Raw genomic sequence first — 16719 nt, 5'->3', positions numbered from 1 at the left:
AGTATTTCACTTGTAATTTGTAAAACAAATAGACATGGGTTTTTCATATATTTTCTGGATCACAGTCCCTGAAGTTTGCAGGAATTTCCCCAAGGAGGTTTCTGGGGCTTTGGCCAAAGAAACCAAAGTCCTTTCAGGTGTTTGTAATAGCTTACAGCTGAGGAATAAAGAGATTGTTGGAAATGATGAATCTTTGTGCAGATGGGGAAGTGGCTGAGCAGGACTAAGTTCTCTGGGACCTGCAAAGCATTAGGGGTCTGGTAATTTCCTGAGACACACACTGTAAGCAATTAGACTGGGGCTGTAGTCCACCCCTCCAAAAAAAAAAAAATTGAATTCTCATGCCTAAAAATAATTTAACACTAATCAAATTGGATGGTATTTGCAGACTCTTAATTTGTTTTAAGAAATGGCTGATGACAAACATTTTCTCATGTCAACAATGTGCAAACTGAGCCAGGGGAGGTACATCTGGGTGATGCATTACGTAAGATATTGAGAGCACCAGTGCCAATGAAAACTGCAGGCTCTCCTGGAAACTCCAATCATGGGGCCCCTGGGAGGGAATTCCTCTGTCCATGTGATTGATGGCCATTTTGCAAAGGTTATGCTCACTGAATTCTTTGTTTTCATTTATGTAGGGTTTCTTGGAACTACAAGATATCTTGTTGAGAAAGTTTCAGCCCTGAAAGATTCCTTATCATCAAGCTAGAGTGGGATAAGGAGATCAGTTCGTTGTCATCAGAGCCTACATAATCTCTGTGCAAAAACATTGTCCTTTCTAGAGATGGGGGTGTTTGTATATGAATACAAATACCGCCGCACAGGTGGACTGCAAGCCACTCATGACAAGAGGCAGCAGGGCAAACCTCACTGCAAGGTCGAAGAGTGGCTCACAGAATGCGAGCTCCAGAGCGATAGGAAGGGAGAGCAAAGCTTGCGGCAACAGTGGAAGGTGAGTGGACGGTCTGGCCCAAGGAGGCTGGATTCTCGTTATGTCCACCTGTGCGGAATATTCATATACATATAAGAATACGAATGCACCCCTCTTTCATTTCAAGAAACAGAGTGCCTGTGTGTACATGGCTGGCAAAGAAGTATTAATTATTTAAAAACCCAGAAAAAAAAAACATATATGACAATTCTAAACTTTAGAACTCCATGCTTCAGAACATCAGCCATTGTAATTCTGCACCATTTGCATTATTTATTGTGAAATGTTATTTGCCTGAAATCATTGTTTGGGTAGTTTTACTTAATTAGTGGGAAAGTACCACTCTCATTCTCTCCCCTTACCAAGAGTGGCACAAAACACCTCACTCTCTTGCAGAGTGAGGAGAATAATTTTACTGTTATTGTTCTTGCATGAACAGATAAGAATTCCCATCCCTGTCCATTAGCCACAACTAGGAAGAAATCCTATGATGCAATGTAATGGGCAGGTTCATTACAACCTGCAAATGGAGCTAATGAAACAACTACAAGTGAGCAAAGGGCCTGATCCACCATAACATTAGCAGGGGGAAGCAGTGTGCTTAGTGGACTTCTGTCATTTTTTGTAGTTCTGTAAGTAGTCATTTGTATGTTGTAGCGCTGGCACATGTTACATGAGGATGAGGAAGAACACTGAAGGACCTCAGAGGCCAACAGCAACACACAAGATATATGCCAACAGCAGTGTTTGAACTCAACACTCCAAAAAGATGAAGCAACCATATGATAGTGCTTCTAGTTTCCACTCCAAAAATATGACCCACAGTGATATGGGATGATATTTCTGCAATCCAGGGGATATATAGAGGAGATATTGCAACTGGCTGAACAACTAGAAAGAAGGTAGAAGATTCTGCCTTTCCATTAGATGTCTGTAAACACAGCACCACTTGACAAAGTGATTGATGACACTGGCCTAAAACTGAATTGCATTTTACCACTACTGAAGATTTGTTTGCCAAGTTTACTGGAAAGCTCCAAGGTACAGATAGATTATTCATCTAGCAAAGTGTTCATTAATATACAATCTCAAAACTCAATTTAATTAGATGCTCTAAACTTATTGTCCATAAATAACAGAAAGCATGTCTCAAATATATATAAAATTATCATGGAAGTAGTATTAGAATATATATTTTAAATAGGGCTAAGTATAGGCAAAGGGGCTTGAGTAATTCAGAGAAGCTATGGGCAATGCCATGCAGGGACACTCAAGATGGACAGGTCATAGTGCAGAGTTCCAACTAAACACAATTCACCTGGAGTAGGAATTGGCAATGCCACTCCAGTATCTTGGCCAAGAATACCCCATGAACAGAAACAAAAGACTAAAAGATATGACGCTGGAAGATGGGACTCTCAGGTCGGAAGGCGTCCAACATGCTACTGAGGAAGAGCAGAGGACAACTACAAGTAGCTCCAAAGCTAATGAAGTGGTTGGGCCAAAGCCGAAAGGACGCTCAGCTGTGGACATGCCTGGAAGTGAAAGGAAGGTCCGATGCTGCAAAGAAAAATACTGCATAGGAACCTGGAATGTAAGATCTATGAACCTTGGTTAGCTGGATGTGGTCAAACAGGAGATGGCAAGAATAAACATTGACATCCTGGGTGTCAGTGAACTAAAATGGACAGGAATGGGCAAATTCAATTCATATGATTACCATATCTACTATTGTGGGCAAGAACCCATAGAAGGAACGGAGTAGCCCTGATAGTCAACAAAAGAGTGGGAAAAGCTCTACTGGGATACAAGCTCAAAAATGATAGAATGATTTCAATTCGAATCCAAGGCAGACCTTTCAACATCACAGTAATCCAAGTTTATGCACCAACCACCGATGCTGAAGAAGCTGGAATTGACCAATTCTATGAACACTTACAACACCTTCTAGAACTGACACAAAAGAAAGATGTTCTTTTCATTCTAGGGGATTGGAATGCTAAAGTAGGGGGTCAAGAGATAAAAGGAACAACAGGGAAGTTTGGCCTTGGAGTTCAAAATGAAGCAAGGCAAAGGCTAATAGAGTTTGTCAAGAGAACAAGCTGGTCATCACAAACACCCTTTTCCAACAACACAAGAGGTGACTCTACACATGGAAATCACCAGATGGGCAATACCAAAATCAGATTGATTATATTCTCTGCAGCCAGAGATGGAGAAGCTCTATACAGTCAGCAAAAACAAGACCTGGAGCTGATTGTGGCTCTGATCATCAGCTTCTCATAGCAAAATTCAAGCTTAAACTGAAGAGAATAGGAAAAACCACTGGGCTACTCGGGTATAATCTAAACCAAATCCCTTATGAATACACAGTGGAAGTGAGGAACAGAACAGATTTAAGGAACTAAATTTGGTGAACAGAGTGCCTGAAGAACTTTGGATAGAGGCTCGTAACATTGTACAGGAGGCAGCAACAAAAACCATCCCAAAGAAAAGGAAATGCAAGAAAGCAAAGTGGCTGTCCAACAAGGCCTTACAAATAGCAGAGAAGAGAAGGAAAACAAAATGCAAGGGAGATAAAGAGAGTTACAGAAAATTGAATGCCTCCATATCTTCCCCTTCTATTTGCCAGGAGGCGATGGGACCAGTGGCCATGATCTTAGTCATAAGCTACGCTGAAACTAAGATCAGAAAACTGCCATAGCTCAATGGAAAAGACACAATGGCATTACAAGCAACAGGCTTGATAACTTCATCACAAGAAGGACTAAAAATTGTTCATGTGCCAACAGCCTACAGTGGAGAATGTGGGACACATTGGGAGGGGTGAATGACAACAGAGATGACAGTAGGCTAGAGACAGTGAAAAAAACCACTCCTGGGCCCATCTCCAAGGACCTCATGGGATGCAGGTGGGACTACATGGGCTGGGAAAAGACAGGCAACTAATGTAGTACAACTAATAATTAAAGAGCATTGCTTGGACCACAGCATCTGATAGAGTCATATGTCAATTCCCTAAGAACCGTACAACACTCTGCCTTCCCACTCGTGCAGTTGCTTTAAATTGGAAGACACAGTTTGCTAAATAGAGAATATTACACAGGTTCTTAAAATCCTAGTATTCTAGGTGAGTGGCACATGAAATGCTAGGAAATGGGCTATTTTAAACATTTCTTTGAATTTATAATTTGACACAAGTAATTAGGGCAGTTAGCAAAGATATTTAGCTGAAACTTCAAAATGTTAGTTATGATAGTTTGGTGAACCTAAAACACATTATTTCTCAAGGAGATGATACCCCATTTTTTAAAAAAAAATGTGGTTGTTTTCTGGATTGATGGATGCACTCAGCATTGATTTATGCATTTAAAACTAGGATATATATTCACTCCAGATAACAAAGTAAAACATGAAAATAAAAGTTTGATTTACATTGTTGCAATTTTTCAGTTCTCCACCCCTCCTGTTTAGTCTCCCTTCCTTTCTCCTCCTGGTCTCCTCATTCTTTTTTTTAAAAATCCCAGTTCTAGAGCAAACAAAACTCAGCATTATGTCACTCTTTCTACCACTGATCCCAGTCTTTTTACTGCTCTAAAAAGATCTTTTTTGGATGTCTCCATCAAACCGTGTCTCCTTATACTTTTCAGTTAAGATTAAAGCCAATCCTTGAAACACTGAAGGTTGGGAAAGGATCTGACTTAAAGAGCTGAAAAGTCAAACAGATTCCTCCAATTTCATCTTTAGGTTTGGAATGAGAAAAATACCCACAACATTACTCACTGTCAATGATACAGGCTCTCTTGATGTGCTAAGAAAGTTTGTTGAGAAACTGCTAGCAGTATAGATAAGTATGTGAGAAAGGGTATGCTTTTTTTTTTTTTGGCAAATGTAATTTGCAAAAAAATATCTTTGTGCAAAACCATTGCATTTTCTGTCTGTTAAGCTGTGCACACATATACATACAAGGACAGAAGGACTGACTGATCAAAATGAAGCAATTTTGATTTAAATTTAAATATGTGATGCAACAAGGCAGCAACTATATTAGTTTACATTGTTGGTCTTGCAAACAGAAGAATTGTCATCAACTGCACCAGAAAACCTCTTGCTGCCTCACAGGTGAGGAGAAAAAAAAAGGCAGTTTCTAATTTCCCACAGAAGAATGTAAGAAGGGGGGGATTTACATTGTCAGATAACTGACATTGCCAGATAAAATCTGCCTTATCTTAGTCGTCTCACTATTTTTCTATGATTTAATTAGAACCTTGACTTAAAATTATTATCAGCATAAATATTTTTTCTGAGTCAAGCAAACTTTGAAATGATTCCAGTATATTTTTGTAAATTATTCATTCTACTATAGTATTTTTCTTGACAGTGACATAGCTTTTGTCTCTGAACATTTGCTAGTTTTTAATATGTAACAAATAGCCTTTTGATACTTACATTACTATTTTCCAGGTGTTATCGCTGTAATTTATGTTCTTTGCAGCTTTATCTTAATCACACAGTTACTACCTAATCCAGACACTACAGTTACCAACTGGTACTACTATTTTGAATCAAGGTGCTCTGAAATGGAGTGCTTGAATTCACACTCAGTCATAATCATCATTCTATAAAAGGTGATGTACCCAATTTTATGGGGGAAAATCTATGTGCATTGTTATGATTTTTTATTTTCTTATTGTTTTGATGATGCCGTTCCCAACCAAAAATATTATTTCTGACTCCGCTTTACTTGGTATGTGGACCATATGTTATTTAAGACAAAAATTGTAAACTACATCTTAAATTCAGCACCTTTGTGAAATGTCCATACCTTGAGTTGAGGCTCAGTGATTCCTCCAACGCTGGTGCCAACATTCTCAGTCAGATGCTTAACTAGATTGTCAAGGGCCAGGAAATCAGCTGCCTTTTATTATCCCCACCTGTGGTTTAAAAAAAGAAAAAAGAATCAGTAATTTTTAGATATGGCCTCCCAAGCACTCACTTTGGTATCTTCGTCTGTAATGTTAACAAGTTCATTGAACTTTCTTGCAAAGTGATGCCTATACTATTGAACTATATGAATTAGGCTTGAAAGTTTAATGTCTATGTATGTATAAAGAGAATTAGGCTATTCATGCTTTTTGTGTTGTTAAAATAAAATGTGAAAATTGGAAAATGGAACTAGATTATATTCTAATATAAATTAACTACATTATGGGTGTAACTGGGTGGCCCAGTTATGGCCTGGATTGGTCTAGAGATCATGCTAAACAAAGTCCCTTTGAGATACGTATGTCATTTGGGGTGATCCTTGCATACACATGCAAAAATTAACCACACTGCACCTCAAGTGACTGTTTGGCATGATCTAGGTTGATCTTTTCTTTTAAAGGGAAGGAGAGTAACAACCCACTCCTGTATTCTCCTCTGTGCTTTCTTAAGCCACTTAACAATCTAGAGCAGGTGTCTCAAACTCAATTTACCTGGGGGCCACTGGAGGCAGAGGTTGGGTGAGGCTGGGCTGCACCAGATTTTCCACAAGAAAACCTTTGTTAAAAAATTCCAATCTTCTCAAATCTTTTTATTTTTAACACAAAATAATATGGAAAAAATAAACAAATTAAGAATTAATAAGAAAATCAATCAATCAATCAATCAATCAATCAATCAATCAATCAGTAGTAGTAGTAGTAGTAGTAGTAGTAGTAGTAGTAGTAGTAGTAGTAGTAGTAGTAATAATAATAATAATAATAATAATAATAATAATAATAATAATAATAATAATAATAATAATTCTCTAGTGAGCGACTATATGTGGTTTCTTCAGTCTTCTATATCTGCTGTATTCAGATTCAAACGTCTCCATTAAAAGTTCTTTAACTTTGAATCTTCTAAACACGAATTGTCCTGAACATGAATGGAACATTGAAGAACATGAACTGTTCTTCTGAACACGGCTTCACTTGCCTACTCCTGGCAGCACTTCCTCTTGCATAGCCAAGCCACATTTGGCTTGAGGGAGGAAGCAGTTGAGACCCTCAGTATGGCTTGAAGATGGTCATCAGTAAATCTGGACTTGTACTTGGACTTATTGAAGTTCAAGGTGGAGAAGAGCTTTTTGCACGAGTATGCACTCCCAAAAAGGCACATGGTCCGCTTGAACATTCAGGAAAGCTCAGGGAAGCTGGAGATCAATTCTCTCAAAAATTGCCCAAGCTTGTCTGATTTTCCACTCACTTCCCTGAACTTTGCTTTGAGTTCAGGGTTGCACTGCAGGTCAATGAGCTCCATTTGAAGTACAGGAGGGGCATCTTGCACATCAAGGAGAAGGGGTCTGCAAAAATTGGAAATGTGGCTCTGTGCATCCAGAAGGGGGCCCGTCTCCTGGTATTCTCCCTCAGGGGTTTGGCACCACCGGGGCTTCTGCTTTTGGGTCTCTCTCTCCCCCCGCTCTTTGCGGGTCATCTGGCAAGGCTGTGGCTGCTGTCGCCTCATCCTCTCTGCACTTCTCCTTCCCCCTGCCTTTGTAGTTCTAAAATTACTACCTAATTATAAGACTTTGTTTTTTCAGTTCAGGGATGGTGCTTAATAGTACAATGTATCAATTGGTAGAATTCCATACCATACTGAATTAAAAATACAGTATATTGAATTAGTGTAACTGTGCTACACAAGGGAAATTTTGAACTGTATTTATAATTGTGTTTATACATTTTATTGGTTTGAAATCTGGCTAATTATTTTAATCATCAATTATTATAATATTTGGGTCAGAAAAATAACACTGACAGCATTTCTGTCTTCCTGGGGCCATACAATATTCTTATAAAGTAGTTCAGATGGCACTTTGGGACAATGTCTAGTAAACCACAAAGTGACAGTCCTTCACATAGGAAAATAACACTGAGTTAAACACTCACTCAGTGCAAAGTTTTTTTTATTTACTTTCTGTGGAGAACTCCCATTTGATAACAAGCAGGAAAAACCTAGGGGAACTAGGACATGGGCTTTCCGCTGATAAGAATGTTCAGGGGAAGGGCCATTTTATAGCTTCCCCCAGGGGTGGGGTTTTCTACTTTAAATGAGTGTGTCCCAGGACCCTGGGCCCTTTTCCCTAGGAAGCTGGGTGAGCCTGAAGGCCAGGTATGTCTGCATGGACATTTTGCTGAGGAGTTTTTTCTTCTGGGCTTTCTCTTTGCCCCCCCACCGCATGGCCTGGGGGTGGGGCCTAGGGGGTGGGACTTTCTACTTTAAATGAGTGTGTCCCAAATTTTCTGATTCTATCTCTGGCCCTAATACAGTTAAAAGGAAAGCCAATTAGATTTGCATACACCTGGGAGGCAGGAATATTTTAAGGATCGGATCATACTTCTGCACTATTAAAAAGCAGGCCAGGTAGGTGGGGTTCGTCAGCCATGGAAGGCAGCCCATCTAGGAGAAGGAAAACTCCAATTTCAAACCTCCACTGCCTTATGGCTATATCCACTGATGGAAAACGGCTTCAGGAGTTAACCTAGAGGCAAAATCCAGAGCTGGAGTCCCGAAGGTAGTTTGTGTCATTCTGCCAACTCCTGCGACATTGCTGGAACCAGCTGTATTGGCTCTTGCCTTTCCATTGGACCATTTCAGCTACATGGAGAGGGGGGATCTGGTGCTTGGGTAACAGCCTATCCTCCATATTACTTTACCGAGGCTTCATGCTCTGGAGAGGACACTCCTTGATTCAGAGCGTGTTACCATAGTCTCTCGAGACTGAAGGATGCCTATGATGATGAGTCTTCTGCAAACATTATAGAATGGCCAGAATCCAACTGGTTATTTACACTTCTTTATATTTAAATTGTGACAGCAAATTGCTGCTAATTAAAAGGTTGATGGTTAATTAGCTGTTAATTAGTGCCAATTTGCTTCTCCAATTTATGCCATTAATTAGATTCTGGACAAAAGCTCGTAATCAAGCAGAAAACATGTTGATATGTCTTATTTCTCATTTGTTCATTGTTCTGATTTTCCACAAACTGTATTCAATTAAAATTACTTGCCTTATATTATATTTTTTACTCTTTTCATGTTACATAACATACATAAGATGCATCATCTTTAAAACAGAAATATTAAGTCATTTTGAAAAATATGTTTGTCTGGGAAGATCCATGCAGTTTCTCTGAGAAGGGCTGGATGATGAGATGGGTCTTTAACAGGCACTTAAAGTACAGTTGGCATCTCCTGAATAATAAAGGAGAAGGCATTTGAAAAAGTGGGGAGGTCAGCTTCGTTCCAGGTGACTGTGTTTATCTTATCTAACATAGCTAAGAGCTAGGACATTCTGAGTGCTTAGGGGGTCCTTCTTTCTAGACCACTAAGAAAATAAAACAAGCTGTGAGGGAGTTCTATGCAGTTTTACTCAGAAAGCATACCACCTGTTTCAAAAACTAGTACAGGAATTTTGATTCCTTTAAAAATTCTAGTTGAAGGCTGGCTGATTTGCTTCAAAGAGCACTTACTCACAACACCAGCCCTGTCATTAGTTAAGGCAGCTATGTTTGTCTCCCGTAAAAGTTTAACTCATATTGGTTATTTAATTTACAGTATTATTCTTACACATTTATTGCCAGGGAGGAGGAATAAAGCACTTGAGGGGTCTGCTTGAAAGGTCAAATGTCAAAGGAACTTGGCCAATGCTCGCTATTATTCACCATGACATGTCAAGATGGGGATGGTGCCTTAGCAAAATGTCCTGGGCCAAGCCTGCCTAGTCAATCCATCTAATAAGAAACCAGAACTGAAAAATCTGGGGTGAAAGGAAACATGTTTTGTAGAAGGTGTTGATGTTTAGTTATTGGCATTCAGAGTGTGCACAGCTTGCCAAGGGAATCACAGGTTGTAACAAGGTCAGATAAGCAGAATGGTCAGTGATATATGTCTAAGCACTGAAGCATAATAACGAATCTTCGTTCAAAACATCCCTAAAGATTTGACAAGGCTGCGACCTTCCAAGTGCTATCTAACTATCTGGGAGAATGACATTGAGTTACAAAAGATGTCTGGATTCATGCGTATTGTTTGTCTTAAAGAATGAACTATACATGAGATCTCTTTCTTTCAGTGAATACTAATATGGCCAAGTGCTTGGCATTAAGATCTTCTGTATCTGTGAATTTTTACTTAATTTATAACATTACTATGAGTTAGTTTTTAATCCCCAAAAGGCCCAATTTTAAAACTTTTAAAACAACACCAGAAAGACATTGCAAGGAACAGCAAAACATCCTTAAAAAAGAAAGAAATCAAAGTGATTATTTGTATTGTCTGCCTTAAATTGCAAATCCTTGAATCCCTCTGAAGTGCCAAACAGGATGAATAATTCAAAACTAAACAAAGAGGAACCCAATGTAATATGCCTTGGGAAGGAGTTCCACATTTGAGAGCTGCCACAGAAAACATCTTGCATTGTGTTTTTACTTATCTAGCTTCTCCTGGTAGAACAGCATACCACAGGATCTCTCTAGCACATATGAAATTGTCAAGACAAATTTACGGGTCTGAGCAGAATAAAGAATATTAATGAGCAGCCATGATGAACAGGTGTGTAGAAACTGAGTCATGATGACTCAGCAGTGCTGACTCATGCATGATGCAACACATAATTTGATTGGACACAAGCAGATCTGTATATGTATATATATGTGAAACTGAACAGTTGATGTATCTTCCTGCTTTGTGGTGAATGCTACCTGTTATGCTGCCAGACTGAACTGCTGTGAATATCTTGTAAATACACGTTGGTGGTGGAGAAGCTGCTGGTGTGTGCATGAGTTATTCTGGACTACCTGGATTATTTAATACTCTGCTAAACCTGCTGTTTTCTGTGTTTTTGCGCTAATAGAAATGATGGGCAGAGTTCATATGGGAGGAGGCAATACTAAAGTACTATAATGTTTCAATGTGCTGGTACCAAAATGTTTGGTTTTAAGCAAAAGACAGAGCATTTTGAATTGCACCTGGATCACCTGCATGAGTCAGGAGGTGAGGCTGAGGAACCTGATGCCGAGAGAGGTCCGGAAGGAGAAAACACGAAACCGGGCCTTCTCGGCGGTGGCTCCTCGCCTCTGGAACAATCTCCCTCTGGAGATTCGCGCGGCCCCCACGCTGGGCACCTTTAAAACCCAACTAAAAACATGGTTATTTATCCAGGCCTTCCCTCCAGCCAATTCTTGATTTCTCTCTTACTTTTCCTTCTTTATTTTACTGCTGTTGCTGTTTGATTATTATGTATTTGTCTATGTTTTTATTATCTGATTTTATATTGGAAGCCGCCTAGAGTGGTCCAGTGGGCCAGATAGGCGGGGTATAAATCAAATAAATAAATAAATAAATAATAAACATCTTGGAAATTATTCCATGCTGGAAGCCCCTAAAGATAGTGTTGCAGTAAGCTATGCAAGATATAATTAATGCACAGATGATAATGACCATATCTAACTTTTCCAGTAAGGCAAAGAACAGATATATCAGCCCAAGAAACACTTGGTCAGGGCTAGCCAACCCTCCACAGCAGTCTCATGCATAGTGATTGGCAGCAGCAATCACATCAGAGATTCTGATGACTGAACAGACCCCTGAGAGAATGACAGAACTTTATAGAACTCTAGGGAAAAGTAAGAGCCCTGTTCTTGTCACAGCTGACATTTTATCCCAATTAAGGGTTATTTCCAGAATAGAACCAATTGTAATCATCGTCATCATTATCACTTAGAACTGCAGAGTTGGAAGGGACCCTATGGATCATCGAATCTAGCCCCTGTCAAGGAGGCACAGTGTGGAATCGAACTCCCAACCTCTGGCTCTCCTGCCAGAGACCTAAACCACTGAGTTATGTTGCTGCAGCTTTTGTCATTTCAATGGTCTGTAACTTAATGTTTGGCAAGCTGCCACTATCATGATAATGTTATTATTATGACTAAATTTTTGGCAGAGCTTAGAGTACTAATGCTCTGTACCATTAAGCATTTGATGCACCAGGATACTGTCCTCGTAAAATCTTGAAACACCAGACCATTGTGACCTCACCATATTATTACCACTGAAAGCATGCAGGTAGATACACCGCTTCATGTTTACACATTGTAACATAAACAAGTTCATTATAACATAAACTTTATATTGTAACATAAACATTTTCTCGGCTGTCAGGAATTGTTATTGCTCAGTGACCTTGCTTGCTAGAGAGCTGGCTGTTTTGGAATGACTATAGTAAATTATTTTTTGAGCCTTAGTTTTAAAAGCACTTTCATTTTCACTGCTACTTTTTCTATACTCCCTTAATTATTTTAATACTGTCTGTACACAAAATTTCAAACTTTGACACCAATCCTTCAGAGACTTTTTTTACCATTCCAAACCTTGGCTTGAACCCAGATTTAACAGAGGCACATACTCAGTTTCTAATAACGTGCCTGGTTAACAGCCATTTCAACCTCCTGGTGCATGGTCTGGAAACCAAGGATACCCTGGAGTCATGTATTAAGTTAGCCTTATGACATGTATATAAGGATCTAATGAGGGATATACAGTATCCAATAGTTGAAAACATGTGCATTAATAATCATCAGCATGACATAATTCCTAATTAAAGAAAACTCAAAATACTGGGACAGTTTGACACAGAGGTGAACAAAGTTTTAAAATAAGGAATTAGAGTTGCTTGTACTTAAAAAGTTACAGAAAGCAGATCTGAATTCATATTTTATAATGCAAAGTTGCATAAAATTGCTAATTTGAAAAGGACTCCATAGAAATCCAGCTTCTGAAAAATATGTATTGCACGCATTTTTCAGCATTGCCTTATTACTTTAGATTTAATGATTAAAAGGCAAAAAGAAAGCTTAACTGCTGACATTACATTGCATATCATCCCCTATTTAATAATAAAGATTGCTAGCAATATATGGAAAATGTTTCCCTTGAGCTCATTTGCCTTTAATCCATTTAGCAAAACTTATGAATTGTCACTTTAAATACTCAGTCTATGAAGAGAAACTGAATGAGAGAACAAAAATGAGCTCATGGGATATTTCATGAAAGTTCTGTTGATTAGCTTCATTCCTCAAACACTTAGGTGCTGAAGCTTTAATATACAATGGTGCCCCGCATAACGGGTGCCCCGTTTAATGACGAATCTGCATAGTGATTAAGTTTTTGCGATCGCAAAAGCGATCACATTGCGATGTTTTAAATGGTAAAATATCGCTTGGCGATGATCGGTAAGCTGTTTTGCTTACTGATTTTCACATAGAGATGTTTTTAGAACAGCTGATCGGTGGTTCCAAAATGGCCACTGGGTAAAAAAAATGGCCGCCCGCTGTGTTTTCGCGCCCATTCCTCGCTTACCGGGCAGCGAAAATGGTGGCTGTATGGAGGATTTTCGCATAACGGTGAGTTTTTAGCCCATAGGAACGCATTAAAGGTGTTTTTATGCATTCCTATGGGCTTTTTTGTTCCATATAGCGACAAATCCACATAGCGAAGATTTTTCTGGAACGGATTATCGTCGCTATGTGGGACACCACTGTACAACTTATTTTGTCAGCTACAGACCTATCTTAATATTTCTATACATGAATTACAGCCTGAGCTGTCCTATAATGTAGCAACAGTTTCACTACAGATGGATGCATTGTTCCCATCTGCTTCTCAAAAGTTATCTAACTTGGGTGCTTAAAGTTATACTCAGGGACCTTAAGAGGCCATGTTAATTACTTGTGGGCAATCTTATCTGGTCCTGTCTCAAAAATCATGATGTGGCAAATAGCTCCTTCACATCATTGTGACCCTGAATAGTAGTATCTGAAGAGGATGCAGGAGATGGTCCCATAAAGATGAGTTAACAGGGAATTCTGTTACTGCTAGTCAATATATACAGTACAGGGTTTTAAATATGGATCCAGCCTATAGTTTTAAGGATTTACTCCCTGAAATGCCACAGCCATCTGATCCTAGCAAATATAGGATTAAAAATAATCTATATAATTGAGCCCCATGGCTCAGTGATTAAACCACAGTACTGCCGTCAAGCCTCTACTCACAACCTGAGTTTGATCCCGATAGGTTCAAATAGCTTGCCCAAGGTCGATTCAGCCGTCCACCCTTCTGAGGATGGTAAAATGAGTACCCAGCTATTGTGGAGGCAAAGTGAATAATTATGTTGTAAACCACACAGAGTGTGCTCTAGCAATATGGGGCAGTATAAAAGTTCAATCAATCAATCAATATCAATCAATCAATCAATCAATCAATCAATCAATCAGTTTCAAGAAGCATGGCTGTAAACTCTCTGTGCCACCTATTGAGGTGACTAATTTTCATTGCTATTAAGTTTCATAGAGTTCAGTATGTTTCTCAGAATCCAACACCATTTTCATCCTATCCCAGTTCTCTGCTGAGCTGTGAGACATTTTTCTTCCACCTACCGGGTTATGTCATGATATGTTAAGCTATGTCATGACACACTGTGACATGTCATAACACACCAGGGTATGTCATGACATGACATGGTGTCAATGCTGTTAGGCTATGTCATGACAAGTTAAGCTGTGGTGCCACATCATGTTATGACATGCTGGGTTGTCATGACTCACATGACATGACATCAAGACATGTTAAGCTATGTCATGACATGCCAGATTACATGACACCCCGTGTCATAATGACATGTTAAGCTAACATATCACATCATGATCTCTACAAGTCTGTTCCTGCCTTAACATGTCAGGATACACAGTGACACGGGTGTCCATACTGTGAGGCCTGAGAGAAGGGCATCCTAGAAGAGCTTAAAAAAACAGATGGAGTTAACACACTAGTCATACCAGACCACAAAATTCTGGACAGCTTCTTTCAGGTTTTTCATGAATATGTGAAATAGTATGAGGAATCATGGAACCCAGAGACACTCCACAGACTAATGGTCAAGGTATTAAACAGGAGTCCACAGCACCACTACTATTCACACAAGAAAAATCCCAGAAGCTAACTCATATTTTTCATCAGTTAACTACTTCTCACCCAAACACAAAGCAATTGTCAAGGCTGTTTTTCAACAAGTGTGAAAGGTAGTGAGCAGAAGAGAGTAACCTGTAGACCATTTTGACTGCAGGCACTGGTGTTGTCAACATTCAGACTGTGCTTTGTTATTTAAAGCTTAGTATCCTTTTTTCTGCTGGCAATGCAAGCACAATGTTTTGCAATATGGGGCCATTTCCTGGCTTTTTTGAATCATGGGTAAAGAAGCACAACATCCCACAGTTATAAACCAGGGGTTCTTTGAAGAGCTGAATAATGATTAAGTAACATTGATCTGATTTTCCCTTGCTTACAATATTGCAACTGATTGATAATGTCAAAAATAGAACGTCTTTGAGAAAAACGGCCAAGTAGACTAAAATCCTGTATACACCTGTCTGGGAGTAGGTTCCATTTCCTGGCTTACTTCTGAATTTAAATACATTTTCAAGGTATTCATTGGGGGATGATTTGTGCAAATTTTATTGAACAACAAACAGTTGCATCAAAAAGGAAAAGGGGTGGTATAATAGCTGGAGAGATGGGAATTATGGTACGTAATTCTGCAACTCTTTGCCAGCACTGCAGACCATTACTTTTTCTTGAGTAGAATTTCCAGAATCAGCTTTAAATACTGTTTGGGCTCAGGTTTCTGGGAGCTATAGTTCCAAAAAAGTGATGGTGATCATTAGTTTAATTCTGTAATAGCTAACCCAAAAGTGAAACAGTGGAGAACATAAAAATAGGATGGACTCAGGACTGTTCCTTTCTCATGTATTTATCAATAGCAAATCAAATTAAAAAACAGAAGATGTCAGTCAAAACTCAAACTTAAGAGCAGCCCCTTATGAAGAATGAGTTGGTCTCAGAACTTTGTAGTCCTGCATGCATCTTAAGAGTCAAGGCCATGAGAATGCATTCAACGTTACTTCCAAGTAAATATGTATAGGATTGGTCTGCACATTTAATATCATCTATAAGACTGATTAATACCCATGAGTGTGTTTTCTGATCTCTCTGCTGCTTCTCATCATAATGAATCAAACTATCATTTCAGAATATGGAATGCTGAGAATGATTGAACACATAGCAATAATTTAACAGCACATTTTATTTTTATTTTTAGAACAAATAATTCACGTGCGGCTTACTGATGCACAGCCTCCTCCAAATTTCTAATAATGCCCTATTTATGTAAGTCAAGAGCTGCGTATTTATCCTATAGCAAGCCCTGAAACAAATTACCCTCATTTCCAAGATGAAAATGTGAGCATGCTAATGCATATGGTGAAGAGGCCACTGTAGGAAACTGTTCAGACAGCTACTACAATAAAATGTAATTTTGCTTCATCTCGGAGTAGTGCAGAACCTTTTATTATACTCATAACACTGAGCAAATGGCTCATAATTACTTATGAAGAGAAGAAAGAGAAAAAGCACATCTAGCAAGTCCCTTAACAATCTTAACCTGCTGCTCAGGGCCAGATTCATACATTGGAAGCAACAGAGCTTGTCAGAGATAGCATAGCAAAGTGAACCAAAGCAAATCCCTGCAAAGCTGGAGAAGGAGAAGGAAAGGCACGGAGAAGGAATGAAGCACATTTACAGCAACTCAGCCTTTTGTGTTGAAATAGTAGTAATAGTAATAGTGATAGTGATAGTGATAGTAATAGTAATAGTAGTTATAGTAGTAGTAGTAGTAGTAGTAGTAGTAGTAGTAGTAGTAGTAG

General features: G+C 39.0%; 1 protein-coding gene across 48 annotated transcripts in view; it reads right to left on the bottom strand.

Annotated features, from left to right (window-relative positions):
* The window catches only part of PTPRD (protein tyrosine phosphatase receptor type D), a 1767834-nt gene that overhangs the window by 1288841 nt on the left and 462274 nt on the right, over window positions 1-16719 (bottom strand). For all 48 annotated transcript variants that reach the window (XM_078384988.1, XM_078384990.1, XM_078384987.1 and 45 more), the window contains exon 4: window positions 5760-5868. The gene's annotated coding sequence lies outside the window, so the exon portion shown is untranslated. The remainder of the gene's footprint in view (window positions 1-5759; window positions 5869-16719) is intronic.

Source organism: Pogona vitticeps, chromosome 2 (assembly GCF_051106095.1).
Source record: "Pogona vitticeps strain Pit_001003342236 chromosome 2, PviZW2.1, whole genome shotgun sequence".
NCBI lineage: Eukaryota > Metazoa > Chordata > Lepidosauria > Squamata > Agamidae > Pogona > Pogona vitticeps.
This window is presented reverse-complemented; position numbering and strand designations above follow the sequence as displayed.